At 37.0% G+C, this 15649-nt stretch overlaps 1 non-coding gene across 1 annotated transcript; it reads left to right on the top strand.

The window, feature by feature from the left end:
• Positions 1 to 2298: 2298 nt before the first annotated feature.
• Positions 2299 to 2370, top strand: TRNAC-ACA (transfer RNA cysteine (anticodon ACA)). Its single transcript has one exon. It is a non-coding gene; the product is annotated as a tRNA-Cys (tRNA).
• Positions 2371 to 15649: the final 13279 nt, after the last annotated feature.

The raw sequence follows: 15649 nt of genomic DNA, 5'->3' as shown, positions 1-15649 counted from the left end.
AAATATATGCCTTATCATACACAATCTTATGAGTCAATAAAATACTCACTATTTAAAAATAAAGATGTTAGAAATCAAAGATTAGAACACTGTACACTAGGCTGCATAAAATATAGGGAACTTTCAACCAAAACTCAAGAATCTCTATGAAAAATTATATTAAAATATTACTTAAGAAAATAGAAGATTTTAACAAAATTCAGGATATGGAAACTAAATAATTAAAGTTTGACTGTTCTTCACCACTTAATTTATAAAAAACAAGTTTGTAAATTGTCTAAAAGTTTTTTCTTTTCTTTTTCTAATTAAAAGAGTCTTAGAATGGCCAAAAATATTATTCCTACAAGGATCAGTAAGAATTCCTTGCCCTTTCAGCTAAACTATATTGTAAAGCTCTACAATAGCAAAAACAAGCATATCAAGCAGTGAAAATTTCAAAAAATATAGAAAAAAAGAAAAGAAAAGTTACAAGATCTTTTAAAAATGGTTGAATTTCTGATTTCTAGGTATGGAAAAATATTTTAGGTACTCAGTAATGGAATACAAAATAGTTGTAAATGATAGATAAAAATGATGTGAAATATTGAGCAGCTTGGCAATTTTTAAATCTCTTTAAAAATAAATAACTAAAATTAATGATAAAAGAAACATGGTTATGTATGTTTTAGTTAGACATGCATTTTAGGTAAGGTTCAAAATACTCCAAATAACAACAAAGACTTCTTTCAAATTGTTAAAAGTTATGAATAATCAAAAGAAGATTATCAGTGTGCATCAGTACTTAGCTGATGTGTGCATTGCTTGTGCATGCATGCTTATTTGTTTCAGTCATATTCAGCTATCTGCAACACTATAGGCTGTTACCCTCCAGGCTCCTCTATCCATGGAATTCTCCAGGTAAGAATACTGGAGTGGATTGCCATCCCCTCCTTCAGGGGATCTTCCCAACCCAGGGACTGAATCCATGTCTCCTGTCTCCCCTGCATTGCAGACAGATTCTTTACCTCTGTGCCACTGAGAAGTCCCTGGAAAAATGCAAATTGTCAATTAAATTGTAAAATATTCATTCACTAGGAATCCAAGAAAATCCATCACAGTCATCATGAGTTTTTAATTAAATTAGCAAATATTAAAACTTTAATATCTACTTTCTATAAGAATTAGGGAAAATAAGCACATTATATGACTGATAAGAATATAAATTTGGTGGACAATGTGAAATAATATTTCTTTATTTCTATCTCATATTTTAACTATGGAAATATATGTAGGAATCTTAAAAATGCTCTTCTCTTTGACTCAATTTTTCTATGTTTTAGAATTAAGCTGTAGGAAATAACCAGAGATGTATATAAAAATTATGGAAAAAGAACTCATCACAATATTTTAAATTACCAATAACTAAAGAACCTAAATGTCCAATACTGGCATCACAATTTATGATATTTATAGACAAATAACTATCCATTAAATAATAATTTCAAACAAAGATGAGAATTCAAAACAGGATAAATTGTCCATGCCATTATATTATATAATCATTTTAAGATGTTGTGTTTTATACATACTAAGACAATGATTTTGTGAATGTTATAAAAAAAAGTCAAGAAACTATATCCAGTTCTTAATATTAATCATTTTTGGAAGGAATATGTATGATTTTTATTTTCTTCTTTGTACTTTATGCAGTTAAAAACCAGAGATTTTCAGGTTGGATAAAAGATTTTCTATAAGATACCCATAAATCATATTAACTGGTCTCAACACTTATTTAAGACAGTGTGGTAGTAGAATAAGGATAGACATATGAATGAATGGAAAAGAAAAGAGAAACCAGAAATAAACTCATAATACACATGGTTGGCTGACTTTCAATAATGATTATATGATAATTTATTAAGAAAATATTTTTTTTCAATAAATAACACCAGACCAATTTGGTATCTTTGTGTCAAGAAATATTAATAGTTTTATCCATACTGTCAACCAAATTAAAAAAATTAAATGAACTTGAATTGGATTATATCTCTAATGTAAACTAAAACTATAAAATTACTAAAGGAAAACAGGAGAAAAGAATTAACAATTGATTAAATTGGACAAGCAAAATGAAAATCTTTGTTTTCATAATGATAGCCTTAAGAAAATGAAATGATATGCTGGAGACTTGCTGAAATTATTTTCAAGGCATTTATCTCATAAAGGTCTTGTTTCCAGAATGATCTCGTCTAAAGAACTCTTGCAACTCAACAATGAGACAGCAATTCACAAAAATGGGAAATTTTTAAAACAGACCCTTCCCTGGTGGCTCAGACGGTAAAGCGTCTGCCTACAATGCAGGAGGCCTGGGTTCGATCCCTCGGTAGGGAAGATCCTCTGGAGAAGGAAACGGCAACCCACTCCAGTACTCTTGCCTGGAAAATCCCATGGAGAGAGGAACCTAATAGGTTACAGTCCATGGGGTCGCAAAGAGTTGGACATGACAGAGCGACTTCACTTTCACTTTCACTTTTCAAATAGAAACACACAAAAAGGATGGAAAATTAGTACATGAAATATGTTCAAATTCTAATCATTAGAGAAATACAAAAAGCCACATTGAGATATCTCTGCAATCCTATAAAATTGAATGCCGGTATCAATTGGTGGTGAAGAGGTGCAGCAACTAGCATTTTCATGCACTGCTAATGGGAATTCACTGTAGAAAACCTTGTCAGGTTCTTATGAAGTTAAGCATACACCTACATGGCTTAGAAATTCTGCTTCTAGGTATTAGAAAAAATGTAAACCTGTGCAATACTACACAGTTGACCCTGAAAGAACAAGGACTTGAACATGTGGGTCCACCTATAAGAGGATTCTTTTTTGATAATAAATACTATAATACTGGTGGAGAAGGCAATGGCAACCCATTCCAGTACTCTTGCCTGGAAATCCCATGAACGGAGGAGCCTGGTAGGCTGCAGTCCATGGGGTCGCTACGAGTCGGGCACGACTGAGAGACTTCACTTTCACTTTTCACTTTGCTGCATTGGAGAAGGAAATGGCAACCCCCTCCAGTGTTCTTGCCTGGAGAATCCCAGGGACGTGGGAGTCTGGTGGGCTGCAGTCTATGGGTTCACACAGAATTGGACACGACTGAAGTGACTTAGCAGCAGCAGCAGCAGCAGCTATAATACTACATGATTCAAGGTTGTCTGAATCCAAGAACACAGAAGCTTGGATAGAAAAGCCAACTCTAAATGGATTTTTCACTGAAAAGGGGATCAGCACCTCTAATCCCAGTATTATTTAAGGGTCAACTGCACTTGAATATCCGAGAAGGCAATGGCAACCCACTCCAGTACTCTTGCCTGGAAAATCCCATGGATGGAGGAGCCTGGTAGGCTGCGGTCCACGGGGTCGCACAGAGTCGGACATGACTGAGTGACTTCACTTTCACTTTTCACTTTCATGCATTGGAGAAGGAAATGGCAACCCACTCCAGTGTTCTTGCCTGGAGAATCCCAGGGATGGGGGAGCCTGGTGGGCTGCCGTCTATGGGGTCACACAGAGTTGGACACGACTGAAGCGACTTAGCAGCAGCAGCAGCAATACTTGAATATTCAAAGAAATTTTACTTGTAATAGCCAAAATATGGAAACAATCTAAATTCCTCTAAGCTGGTGAATCCATAAACAAATTATGGTACATCCATGCAATGGAGAAATGAAAGGCAAGGGAGAAAAGGAAAAATCTATCCAAATGAATTCAGACTTCTAGAGAATATCAAGGAGACATAAGACCTTCTTAAATGAACAATACAAATAAATAGAGGAAAACAATAGAATGCAAAAGACTAGAGATCTCTTCAAGAAAATTGAAGATATCAAGGGAACATTTCATGCAAAGATGGAGAAGATAAAGGACAGAAACAATAGGGATCTAACAGAAGCAGAAGAGATTAAGAGGTGTCAAGAATACACAGAAGAACTGTACAGAACTATACAAAAAAGGTCTTCATGACCCAGGTAACCACCATCGTATGGTCACACATCTAGAGCCAGACATCCTGGAGTGTGAAGTCAAGAGGGCCTTAGGAAGCATTACTACAAACAAAGATAGTGGAAAGTGAAAGTGTAAGTCATTCAGTCATGTCTGACTCTTTGCAACCCCATGGACTATACAGTCCTTGGAATTCTCCAGGCAAGAATACTGGCGTGAGTAGCCTTTCCATTCTCTAGGAGATCTTCCCAATCCAGGAATTGAATCCAGGTTTCCTGCATTGCAGGCAGATTCTTTATCATCAGCTGAACCACATGTGAAGCCCAAGAATACTGGAATGAGCAGGCTATCCCTTCTCCAGTGGATCTTCCCAACCCAAGAATTGAATCAGGGTCTCCTGCATTGCTGGTGGATTCCTTACCACCTAAGTCACCAGGGAAGCCCAACTGAACTGTTTTAAGATTCGGATACAGTTAGTGTGCTGCACTCAAGATATCAGCAAATTTTGAAAACAACATTGGCAACATGACTGGAAAGGGTCAGTTTTTGTTCCAATACCATCTTCCAAAGGGCAAGAAGGGCAATGCCAAAGAATGTTTGATCTACAATACAATTGAGTTCATTTCACATGCTAATAAGTTTGTGATCAAAATCCTTCAAGCTAGGCTTCAGCAGTACCTGAATTTAGGACTTCCAGATGTACAAGCTAGGTTTAGAAAAGGCAGAGGAACCAGATATCAAATTGCCAACATTCACTGCATCATACAGAAGGCAAGGTGATTCCAGAAAAAGTATCTACTCCTTCTTCATTGATGACACTGAAGCCTTTGACTGTGTAGATCACAGCAAACTATGGAACATTCTTTAAGAGATGGGAGTACTCGATCACCTTACCTGTCTCCTGAGAGACCTATATGCAGGTCTAGAAACAACAGTTAGAATTTTACATGGAAAAATTGACTGGTTCAAGATGGGAAATGAGTATGCAAGGCTGGATATTGACATCCTGTTTATTTAACTTCTATGCAGAGTATATTATGCAAAATGCCAGGCTGCATTAATCACAAACTGGAGTCAAGATTGACAGGAGAAATATAAACAACCTCGGATATGCAGATGATACTGCTGTAATGACAGAAAACAAAGAGGAACTAAAGAGCCTCTTGTTGAGGGTAAAAGAGGAAAGTGAAAAAGTTGGCTTAAAACTCAGCATTCAAAAAGAAAGCAAAACACACACACACACACACACACACACACACACACATACTAAGATCATGGCATCTGATCTCATCACTTTATGGCAAATATGTGAGGAGAAAGTTGGAAGCAGTGGCAGATGTTATTTTCTTGGATTTCAAAGTCCCTGTGGACGGTGACTGCAGCCATGAAATTAAAAGATGCTTGCTCCTTGGAAGAAAAGCTATGACAAAACTAGATAGCATATTAAAAAGCAGAGACATCACTTTGCTGACAAAGGTCCTTATAGTCAAAGTCAAAACTATGGTTTTTCCCATAGTCATGTACAGATGGGAGAGTTGGACAATCAAGAAGGCTGAGCACTGAAGAACTGATGCTTCCAAACTGTGGTGCTGGAGAAGACTCTTGAGAGTCCCTTGAGCTGAAAAGAGATCAAACCAGTTAATCCTAAAGGAAATCAACTCTGAATACTCATTGGAAGGACTGATGCTGACACTGAAGCTCTAATATTTTAGCCATCTGATGAGAAGAGCTGACTCATTGGAAAAGACCTTAATGCTGGGAAAGACTGAAAACCAAAGCAGAAGGGAGTGACAGAGGATGAGATGGCTAGATAGTATCACTGACTCAATGAACACAAATCTAAGCAAACTCTGGGAGACAGTGAAGGACAGAGGAGCCTGGAGTGCTATAGTTTCATTGTTGTTCAGTCTCCCAATCATGTCTAATTCTTTGCCACCTCATCGACTGCAGCATGCCAGACCTCTTTGCTACTGTTTAGGGGGTCACAAAAAGTCAGACACTACTTACTGACCAAACTATACAATGGAATTGGAGAAGGAAATGACAACCCACTCCAGTACTCTTGCCTGGAAAATTCCATGGATAGAGGAGCCTGGTAGGCTACAGTCCATGGGGTTGCAAAGAGTCAGATGTGACTGAGCGACTTCACTTTCTTTCTTTCTATAGTTCCTTTTGGAGAAGGAAATGGTGACCCATTCCAGTACTCTTGCCTGGAGAATACCATGGATGGGGGTGCCTGGTGGGCTACAGTCTATGGGGTTGCAAACAGTCAGACATGACTGAGCAACTAACTAACTAATACAATGGAATATGATAGCCTTATAAAGAAAGACCTATCTATATATGCAAGAACTTTGATAATTCTCATAAGCACTACATTAAATGAAAAATAGCACAGACAAAAGGACATATACAAATGAACTTATTTATATGACATTCTAGAAAAGAAAACAATATAGAAACAGATGTCATAAGTCATTGCCAGAAAGAGAAGTTTGGTCAGAAGTTTAACTGCAGTATACCATAAGGGACTTTCTGTGAGATGGAAATATTCTATATTTCAATTATAGTAGTGGATAGATGATATACATTTGTCACTTTCATTAAAATCTATATATAAAAAGAATTAAATGTACTGTATTGTAATTGAAATTTACTGTATTCACTGAAATTTACTGTATTGTATGTGTATGTGTGAGTGTGTGTGCTCAGTCATGTCGGATTCTTTGTGACCCAATGGACTATAGCCCACCAGAATAGAATTTTCCAGGCAAGAATACTGGAATGGGTTGCCATTTCCTACTCCAACTGTCAGTTCAGTTCAGTTCAGTTCAGTTCAGTCACTCAGTCGTGTCCAACTCTTTACGACCCCATGAATCGCAGCATGCCAGGCCTCCCTATCCATCACAAACTCCCGGAGTTTACTCAAACCCATGTCCATTGAGTCGTTGATGCCATCCAGCCATCTCATCCTCTGTCGTCGCCTTCTCCTCCTGCCCTCAATCCCTGCCAGCACCAGGGTCTTTTCCAATGAGTCAATTCTTCACATGAGGTGGCCAGAGTATTGGAGTTTCAGCTTCAGCATCAGTCCTTCCAACAAGCACCCAGGACTGATCTGTTTTAAGATGGACTGGTTGGATCTCCTCACAGTCCAAGGGACTCTCAAGAGTCTTCTCCAACACCACAGTTCAAAAACATCAATTCTTTGGCACTCAGCTTTCTTCACTGTCCAACTCTCACATCCATACATGACCACTGGAAAAACCATAGCCTTGACGAGATGGACTTTTGTTGGCAAAGTAATATCTCCGCTTTTTAATATGCTATCTAGGTTGGTCATAACTTTCCTTCCAAGGAGTAAGCGTCTTTTAATTTCATGGCTGCAATCACCATCTGCAGTGATTTTGGAGCCCCCCCCCCCCCCAAAATAAAGTCTGACACTGTTTCCACTGTTTCCCCATCTATTTCCCATGAAGTGATGGGACCAGATGCCATGATCTTAGTTTTCTGAATGTTGAGCTTTAAGCCATTTTTTTTTTTTCACTCTCCTCTTTCACTTTCATCAAGAGGCTTTTTAGTTCCTCTTCACTCTCTGCATAAGGGTAGTGTCATCTGCATATCTGAGGTTATTGATATTTCTCCTGGCAATCTTGATTCCAGCTTGTGCTTCTTCCAGCCCAGCGTTTCTCATGATGTACTCTGCATATAAGTTAAATAAGCAGGGTGACAATATACAGCCTTGACATACTCCTTCTCCTATTTGGAACCAGTCTGTTGTTCCATGTCCAGTTCTTACTGTTGCTTCCTGACCTGCATATACTTCTCTCAAGAGGCACAACAACTGTACTGTAATATTAAATCTGAATTGATATTACTTAAAATATACATTTTAATAACAATTTTAATAGTTATGTTGATACAATAGTAGCGAACATTTACCAAATTACAATTTACAAATATATTTTCACATAGTCATCTTGTTAGATACATTGGATCATTTTCATAAATATGGACATTAAATGTTGGGTGATTTTAGGTGATGTTTTTCAAAAGCATAATGATTGCTATGGGGATGGGTAAGACTCAGATGCAGCCTGAGATTTATTCAGCAAGGATGCAATAGAAGGGGAATAAATTTTGTATTGTAAGTGTATAAGTTCAAATCTTATAACTCCTTCTGAAATATATGAAAATTCCTTAAAAAGGATAATCATCAGTATTACAATGATAACCTTTTCAAAATGTCTAGTAAAATGCTTAACACATTTTAGGTATTCTCTTATCATTATTTCTTTTCTTGCCTTTCATTAAATTGCTATTCTTTTAATCTCTCCTGAATAGACACTCTCTGTTAACAGCATCAGAACTTTCCAAATCATTCAAGTGAGGAGTCCTGGAGACATAGAAGCTTTTCCTCCCTCTCTCTACTAACATTCTTATGATGGGGAGCCTTGCAACTTTATTCCTAACAATGTCTCGAATTCTCCCTAACTCACCCTTAGTCTCCACACTTCCCTAATTAAAGTTCTTATTTGTTTCCCTTTTAAAGTTCTGAAACTGCTTCCTACCTCATCTCCCAGGTGCTGAACTGCTCTCTACATTGTTTCGGGAGTGAGCACCTTAAAACACAAAATTGACCATTATTCTCACACTAGCTTCCTTTATTAGCTCCTTGTGTATGAGCAATTTGAATTTTAAACTCAATAGCATATGAAGCACTTCATGATCTGATCTTAGCCTTTTTTCCTGGTCTCCACTCCCAACCCCACACCTCCAATATCCAATTCCGCAGAACTTCTTGCAGTTTACCTCAGTAAGACCTACTAATCCCAATTCTATCTTTATCCTGAGAATCTCCTTTCTCTTCTCTTTTCTGGGCTAATTCCTGCTCTTCTTTTGCAAATATTTTCTCCTCCAGAAAGTCTTTTCTTATTAAATAAAACTATGTTAGTTTTGTCCTTTCTCTGGGTTCATATAACTTCCCAAGCACAATAATACCATGAAATTTATGACCCCATGTTAACATTATTTGCTGTCCCATTTATCTACACCAATTGACAGTGAATAGTTTGATGGACAAAGTCTTTCTTATAGTTATTATGTCAGCCCCTAGAACAATACATGAAATAATCATACACTGAATGAATAAATGTAAATATATTGAACAAATTAATAAGTAATACATGGACTTCTTTCTGTCATCTCTAAGTTTATTTGGCAAAAAGGAAATTTGTGCACCCAAATGTTTTCACATTGTCTATTTTTTGAACAATTTAGGAAAAATTGTGATGATAGTTCCCTAATTTTTATACATCCAAATGCTTTAGGAATTCTCAGTTTCCAAGAAAGGGAATCATTACTTTGTAAAAATTAAAACTAATGTCAGAAGACTTGTTACTATTTCTAGCTCTGCAAGTAGCTAGCTAAATAACTAAGTCCAATAGCTTCACCATGTTTCAGTTTTCTCGTAAACGAAGGTATTCTCTGATGTTTATCCTAATTCCAAAGAGTGGTTTTTGAGTTCAGTGTGTACTTTCATAAAATCTTGATCCTTGTGATAGTTTTAATTTCTCTACTTTCCTTTCTAGCCTACAAAGTCTTTTTTGGGTAGAAATCCCTAGGTACCTAAGATATAAAACACTGCAATTTACTCTTTGTTGGCTTTCTAGAACCTGGTTTCTTTTTTATTCATGTGTATAACATAGTATTACAAAATAATTTTCTATGCCAACCTTTTGAGGCTGCCACCTCTCTATTTCAGTGAGTCTCCTTTTCCCTCAGATCAAATACCACCTTCTCAATGTTACTTCAAAATGCTGAAGCTACATTTGTTCTCCCTCCCTTCTCTCATCTCTTCTTAACCTTATTCTTCACCTTGCTTCTCTCATAATTACCTATTCCTGTCCAGCAGCAGTTTGCCCATGTTGCCCAGTCCACCCTTGTTCCATCTTTGCATTCCATTAAGTATGAGTTCAATACCCATCTCCTTCAAATACTTGTCTGTGGTTAATCCTGTTTCTTCTCTGATCTTCTCACAGAGTCTCAGGCACCCTTTCAACTCAATGTAGCAAGTAATGAGCAATCTGGCTAAATACTCATATTATTCAGTTCATAGAACAAAATTTAATAATTTAAGGAAGAAAACTATTTATACTAAAATATGGAATATATCTGGAAACTCCCAAGTTCTCGGTCTCAATTTTATTACCAATTTGTTTGTATCCTTCCTTTAGTTCTTCACGAGGAGAGCTCTAAAGTGATATAGCACAGAGACCGTCAAGATTTGTAGCTTTTCTGATATTCTAATAGGTGGAATACTTCCAGTGTATTAGCTATCTAATAAATGAACTGATTTTATTTAATTTGCCTTTATTTTCTAATCAAAATATGTAAATTTCAATTTTCTACTACTCTTAGAGCCTAAAAATAAGTGACTATAAATATATTCACATTCACAGTTGAAATGGACTTTATACATTGTCTGATTTAAACTCATTGTTTTGGATGAGGAGACTGAGATCCATGAAAATGAAGACATTTAGTGAAGGTCACACTACTTTTAGGTGGTAAGTCAATATTAGGATGTTTTTTTTTTTTTTTTCCCAATCCTCATCTCCTTTGTGCTTCTTAATCTTTTCTCCTTCTGTTATCTGGGATGAGGAGAGTTGAAGAAAACCCTTTTTCATGGGCTTCGTTCTAGATAAGGACACAAAGAAGAATCTGAGGTCTTACCCCCGGCAAAAGCAAGTTCAATGAAGAAAGAACTGAAAGAACACCTCAAGAGAGAAGTGGGTCAAGCCAAGAGAGGCACGGGAGCCAGAGTGATGAACCACGGGTGTTTTAAGACAGGGCTTTTGCATATTCATCTAGGCAGGTGTGAACTGACAGTTTTGATTGACAGTTGCAAGTTACAAAACAATAGGCTTTATTGCCTATGTCTTTCCCATAATCCAGTCTGTTATAATCAGATGTATGTGTGTATAGATTATTTATGAACTCTTAACAGGCTTCCAGCTACCTGAGGTCACTTGAGGACACAGCTGTGCATCAGGGGTGCATTGGCAGGAGTTGGAGAAGTCTGTGGTTAGTTTGTATCTACTGGGTGCCTAGGGCACATGCAGAGTTAGAAAAGTCTCTAGTTATTTTGTAGCATATCTGTGATCTCTCCTGGGCTACACTGGGGCCTGTCTGGGATGGGATTTAGAGATCAGCTTGTTATCTTTTTCTGCTAGGCCACTTCTTATTGTTCATGCCTAACTTCCTATCTAACACTTCAGTTTACTGCCAGGTTATAGGCAGAATAATCATATTATTACAATTCTCCTGAAGTGACGTCTGAATAACATACTTTGCCATTAGATATTGACTTGTACTTGCCATTGAAAAAGAAATGACACAGTTTTTACTACGACTAGCAATTAAATGGTACAAGGAATATTTTAACACATTCATATTGGTACAATGTGATAGGATTTGTGTTAGCAAACTATTCTCAATATTACTCAGTTTTATCTGTTACTAGTTTACCTATGAAGTAAGCTATATAGAGCTTTAACTTTTAAGATCAGTAATAAACAGCTAGATTGTTAAGAAAACCATCTGGAGGTAGTACAGTACTTTGGGAACACCTACATGTTTTTATTATAATTGTATTTTGTAGCTATTTCTATAGAAAAGTAGGTTCAATGCTAGTTATATAATCCAGTGCAATAGTTTAAGACATCTTTTTAACACGATTTTTACTTATGTAGGTAAAATGTATGACAAAAACAATTGGTTTTATATTCTACACCTGATTATATTGCATGTTCTTTGAGAAGGGGAGGACAGAGGATGAGATGGTTGGATGGCATCACCGACTCAATGGACATGAGTTTGAGCAAGCTCTGAGAGTGGGCGATGGGCAGGGAGGCCTGGCGTGCTGCAGTCCATGGGGTCCCAAAGATTGGCACACTACTGAGTGACTGAACAGAACTGATGTTCTTTGTGGTTTTGATTCCTGGTATTTATTAAAGGAACAAAGCAGAAATTTGGATTTAGTAAAAAATATTTTTAACTGAATTTTCATTCTTTAGTTGCAGTTGTACTGCAGTTAGTATCCATTGATTGGTTAATGTCCAGCTTGTCAATTTATATATGAGATAATTAATCATTGAAACAACCTAAATCTTCACTTACAGTGTAATGAATTAGACCAAACAACTAGTATTTTTATTTTATGTTCCAGTGTTCAGTTCAGTCACTCAGTCATGTCTGACTCTTTGAAACCCCATGGATTGCAGCATGCCAGGCTTCCTTGTCCATTACCAACTCCTGGAGCTTATTCAAACTCATGTCCATCAAGCCAGTGATGCTATCCAGCCATCTCATCCTCTTTCAGCCCCTTCTCTTCCCAAAGTCAGTCTTTCCCAGCATCAGGATCTCTTCAAATGAGTCAGTTTTTCCCATCATGTGGCCAAAGTATTGGTGTTTCAGCTTCAGCATCAGTTCTTCCAATGAACATTCAGGACTGATCTCTTTTAGGATGGACTGGTTGGATCTCCTTGCAGTCCAAGGGACTTTCAATAGTCTTCTCCAATGCCACAGTTCAAAAGCATCAATCCTTTGGCGCTCAGCTTTCTTCACAATCTAACTCTCACATCCATGCATGACTACTGGAAAAACCAGACCTTTGACTAGATGGACCTTTATTGGCAAAGTAATGTCTCTGCTTTTTAATATGTTATCTAGGTTGATCATAGCTTTCCTTCTAGGAAGCAAACATCTTTTAATTTATGGCTGCAGTCACCACTTGCAATGATTGTGGAGCCCAAAAACTAAAGTCTCTAAATGTTTCCATTGTTTCCCCATCTATTTGCCATGAAGTGATGGGACTGGATGCCATGATCTTAGTTTTCTGAATGTTGAGTTTCAAACCAGCATTGTCACTCTCCTCTTTCACTTTCACTAAGAGGCTCTTTAGTCCTTCTTTGTTTTCTGCTATAAGTGTGATGTCATGTGCATATCTGAGGTTATTTATATTTCTCCTGGCAATCTTGACTCCAGCATGTGCTTCCTCCATCCCAGCATTTAGCATGATGTACTCTGCATATAAGTTACATAAACGGAGTGACAATATTCAGCCTCGACATACTCCTTTCCCAATTTGGAACCAGTCTGTTGTTCCATATCCAGTTCAAACTGTTGCTTCTTGACCTGCATACAGATTTCTCAAGAGGCAGGTCAGGTGGTCTGGTATCCCCAACTCTTGAAGAAATTTCTGCAGTTGTGATCTACACAGTCAAGGACTTTGGCATAATCGATAAAGCAGGAGAAGTTGTGTTTTCCTAGAACTTGCTTTTTTGATGATCCAACTGATGATGGCAATTTGATCTGTGTTTCCTCTGCCTTTTCTAAATCCAAGTTGAACTTCTGGGAGTCCACAGTTCAGGTACTGTTGAAGCCTGACTTGGAGAATCTTGAGCATTACTTTGCTAGCGCATGAGATGAGTGCAATTGTGCAGTAGTTTGAACATTGTTTGCCATTGCCTTTCTTTGGGATTGAAATGAAAACTGACATTTTCCAGTCTTGTGGCCACTGGTGAGTCTTGCAAATTTTCTGGTAAGTGCACTACTTTCACATCATCATCTTTTAGGACTTAAAATAGCTCAACTGGAATCCCATCACCTCCACTAGCTTTGTTCTTAGTGATGTTTCCTAAGGCCCACTTGACTTCTCATTCCAGGATGTCTGGCTCTAGGTAAGTGATCACACCATCGTGGTTATCTGGGTCATGAAGATCTTTTTTGTGTAGTTCTTCTGTATATTCTTGCCACCTCTTCTTAATATCGTCTGCTTCTGTTAGGTCCATACAATTTCTGTCTTTTATCGAACCCATCTTTGCATGAAATGTTCCCTTGGTATCTCTAAATTTCTTGAAGAGATCTCTAGTCTTTGCAATTCTATTGTTTTCCTCTATTTCTTTGCATTTTCACTGAGGAAGTTTTTCTTATCTCTCCTTGCTATTCTTTGGAACTCTGCATTCAAATGGGAATATCTTTCCTTTTCTCCTTTGCCTTTAGCTTCTCTTCTTTTCTCAGCTATGTGTAAGGTCTTCTCAGACAACCATTTTGCCTTTTTGCATTTATTTTCCTTGGGAATGTTCTTGATTACTGCCTCCGATACACTATTACAAACCTCCATTCATAGTTCTTCAGGCACTCTATCAGACCTAATCCCTTGAATCTATTTGTCACTTCCACTGTATAATCATAAGGGATTTGTTTTAGGTCATACCTGAATCGTCTGATGGTTTTCCCTACTTTCTTCAATTTAAGTCTGAATTTGGCAATAAGCAGTTCATGATCTGAGGCACAGTCATCTCCTGGTCTTGTTTTTGTTGACTGTGTAGAGCTTCTCCATCTTTGACTGCAAAGAATGTAATCAATTTGATTTCGGGGTTGACCATCTGGTGATGTCCATGTGTAGAGTCTTCTCTTGCATTTCTGGAAGAGTGTGTTTGCTATGACCAGTTTGTTCTCTTGACAAATTTCTGTTAGCCTCTGCTCTGCTTTGTTCTGTACTTTACAGTCAAATTTGCCTGTTACTCCAGTTATCTCTTGACTTCCTACTTCTGTATTCCATTTCCCTATAATGAAAAAGACATCTTTTTTGGGTGTTAGTTATAGAAGGTCTTGTAGGTCTTCATAGAACAATTTAACCTCAACTTCTTCAGCATTACTGGTCAGGGCATAGACTTGGTTTACTGTGATTTTTTTTTTTTTTTTTTTTTTTTTACAGTGCCAGACTTGAAAGTCACCATTTTATTTATTTATTTATTTTTATTGTTTTTCATTTATTTTTATTAGTTGGAGGCTAATTACTTTACAATATTGTAGTGGGTTTTGTCATACACTGACATGAATCAGCCATGGAGTTACATGTATTACTGTGATATTAAATGGCTTGCCTTGGAAGCAAACAGAGATCATTCTTTCATTTTTGAGATTATATCCAAATACTGCATTTTGGATTCTTTTGTTGACTATGATGACTACTCCATTTTTTCTAAGAGATTCTTGCTCACATTCACCCATTCCAGTCCATTTTAGTTCACTGATTCCTTAAATATTGATGTTCCCACTTGCCATCTTCTGTTTGACCACTTCCAATTTACCTTGATTCCAGTGTTACTTATTCTAAAAGCCCATGATCTTGAAAAATAAATCATGTTAACTGATTACCATCTATTTTCCTAGTTTCAGTGCCAGCTAGAAGGAAAGCTGAAATGAACCTTGCATTTTGAAGAAATAAGGAGGCATAGACAATAATGTTTATATACATGAATGTTTCCTTCAGCATTACTTGAAATGGTGATTTAAACAAAAATAAAGAAAATAAGCTACAGTATAGCTTTAAGCACAGAACAGCCTTCACTATTGAATATTATTACTAAATGATATTTTATAAGGGCATATGTAGTTTATAATCCATCTATTGAAAAATAATAAACATATATAGCTTCATTAACACAATTAAAGTTACTTAATTGCAAACCACAATCAAAATTAAGCAAACTCTGTCCCGTGTAAAGTTTACATCTTCGTGGTGAAAGCATACAGCAAAGATAAGTAAATAAAAGCAATACATGTGATGTAGTAGCAGACAGGGTAAGGTGACAGAGAA

Source organism: Dama dama, chromosome 1 (assembly GCF_033118175.1).
Source record: "Dama dama isolate Ldn47 chromosome 1, ASM3311817v1, whole genome shotgun sequence".
Taxonomy (NCBI): Eukaryota; Metazoa; Chordata; class Mammalia; order Artiodactyla; family Cervidae; genus Dama; species Dama dama.
The sequence above is the reverse complement of the archived record's forward strand: the minus strand, read 5'-3'. Positions and strand labels throughout refer to the sequence as shown.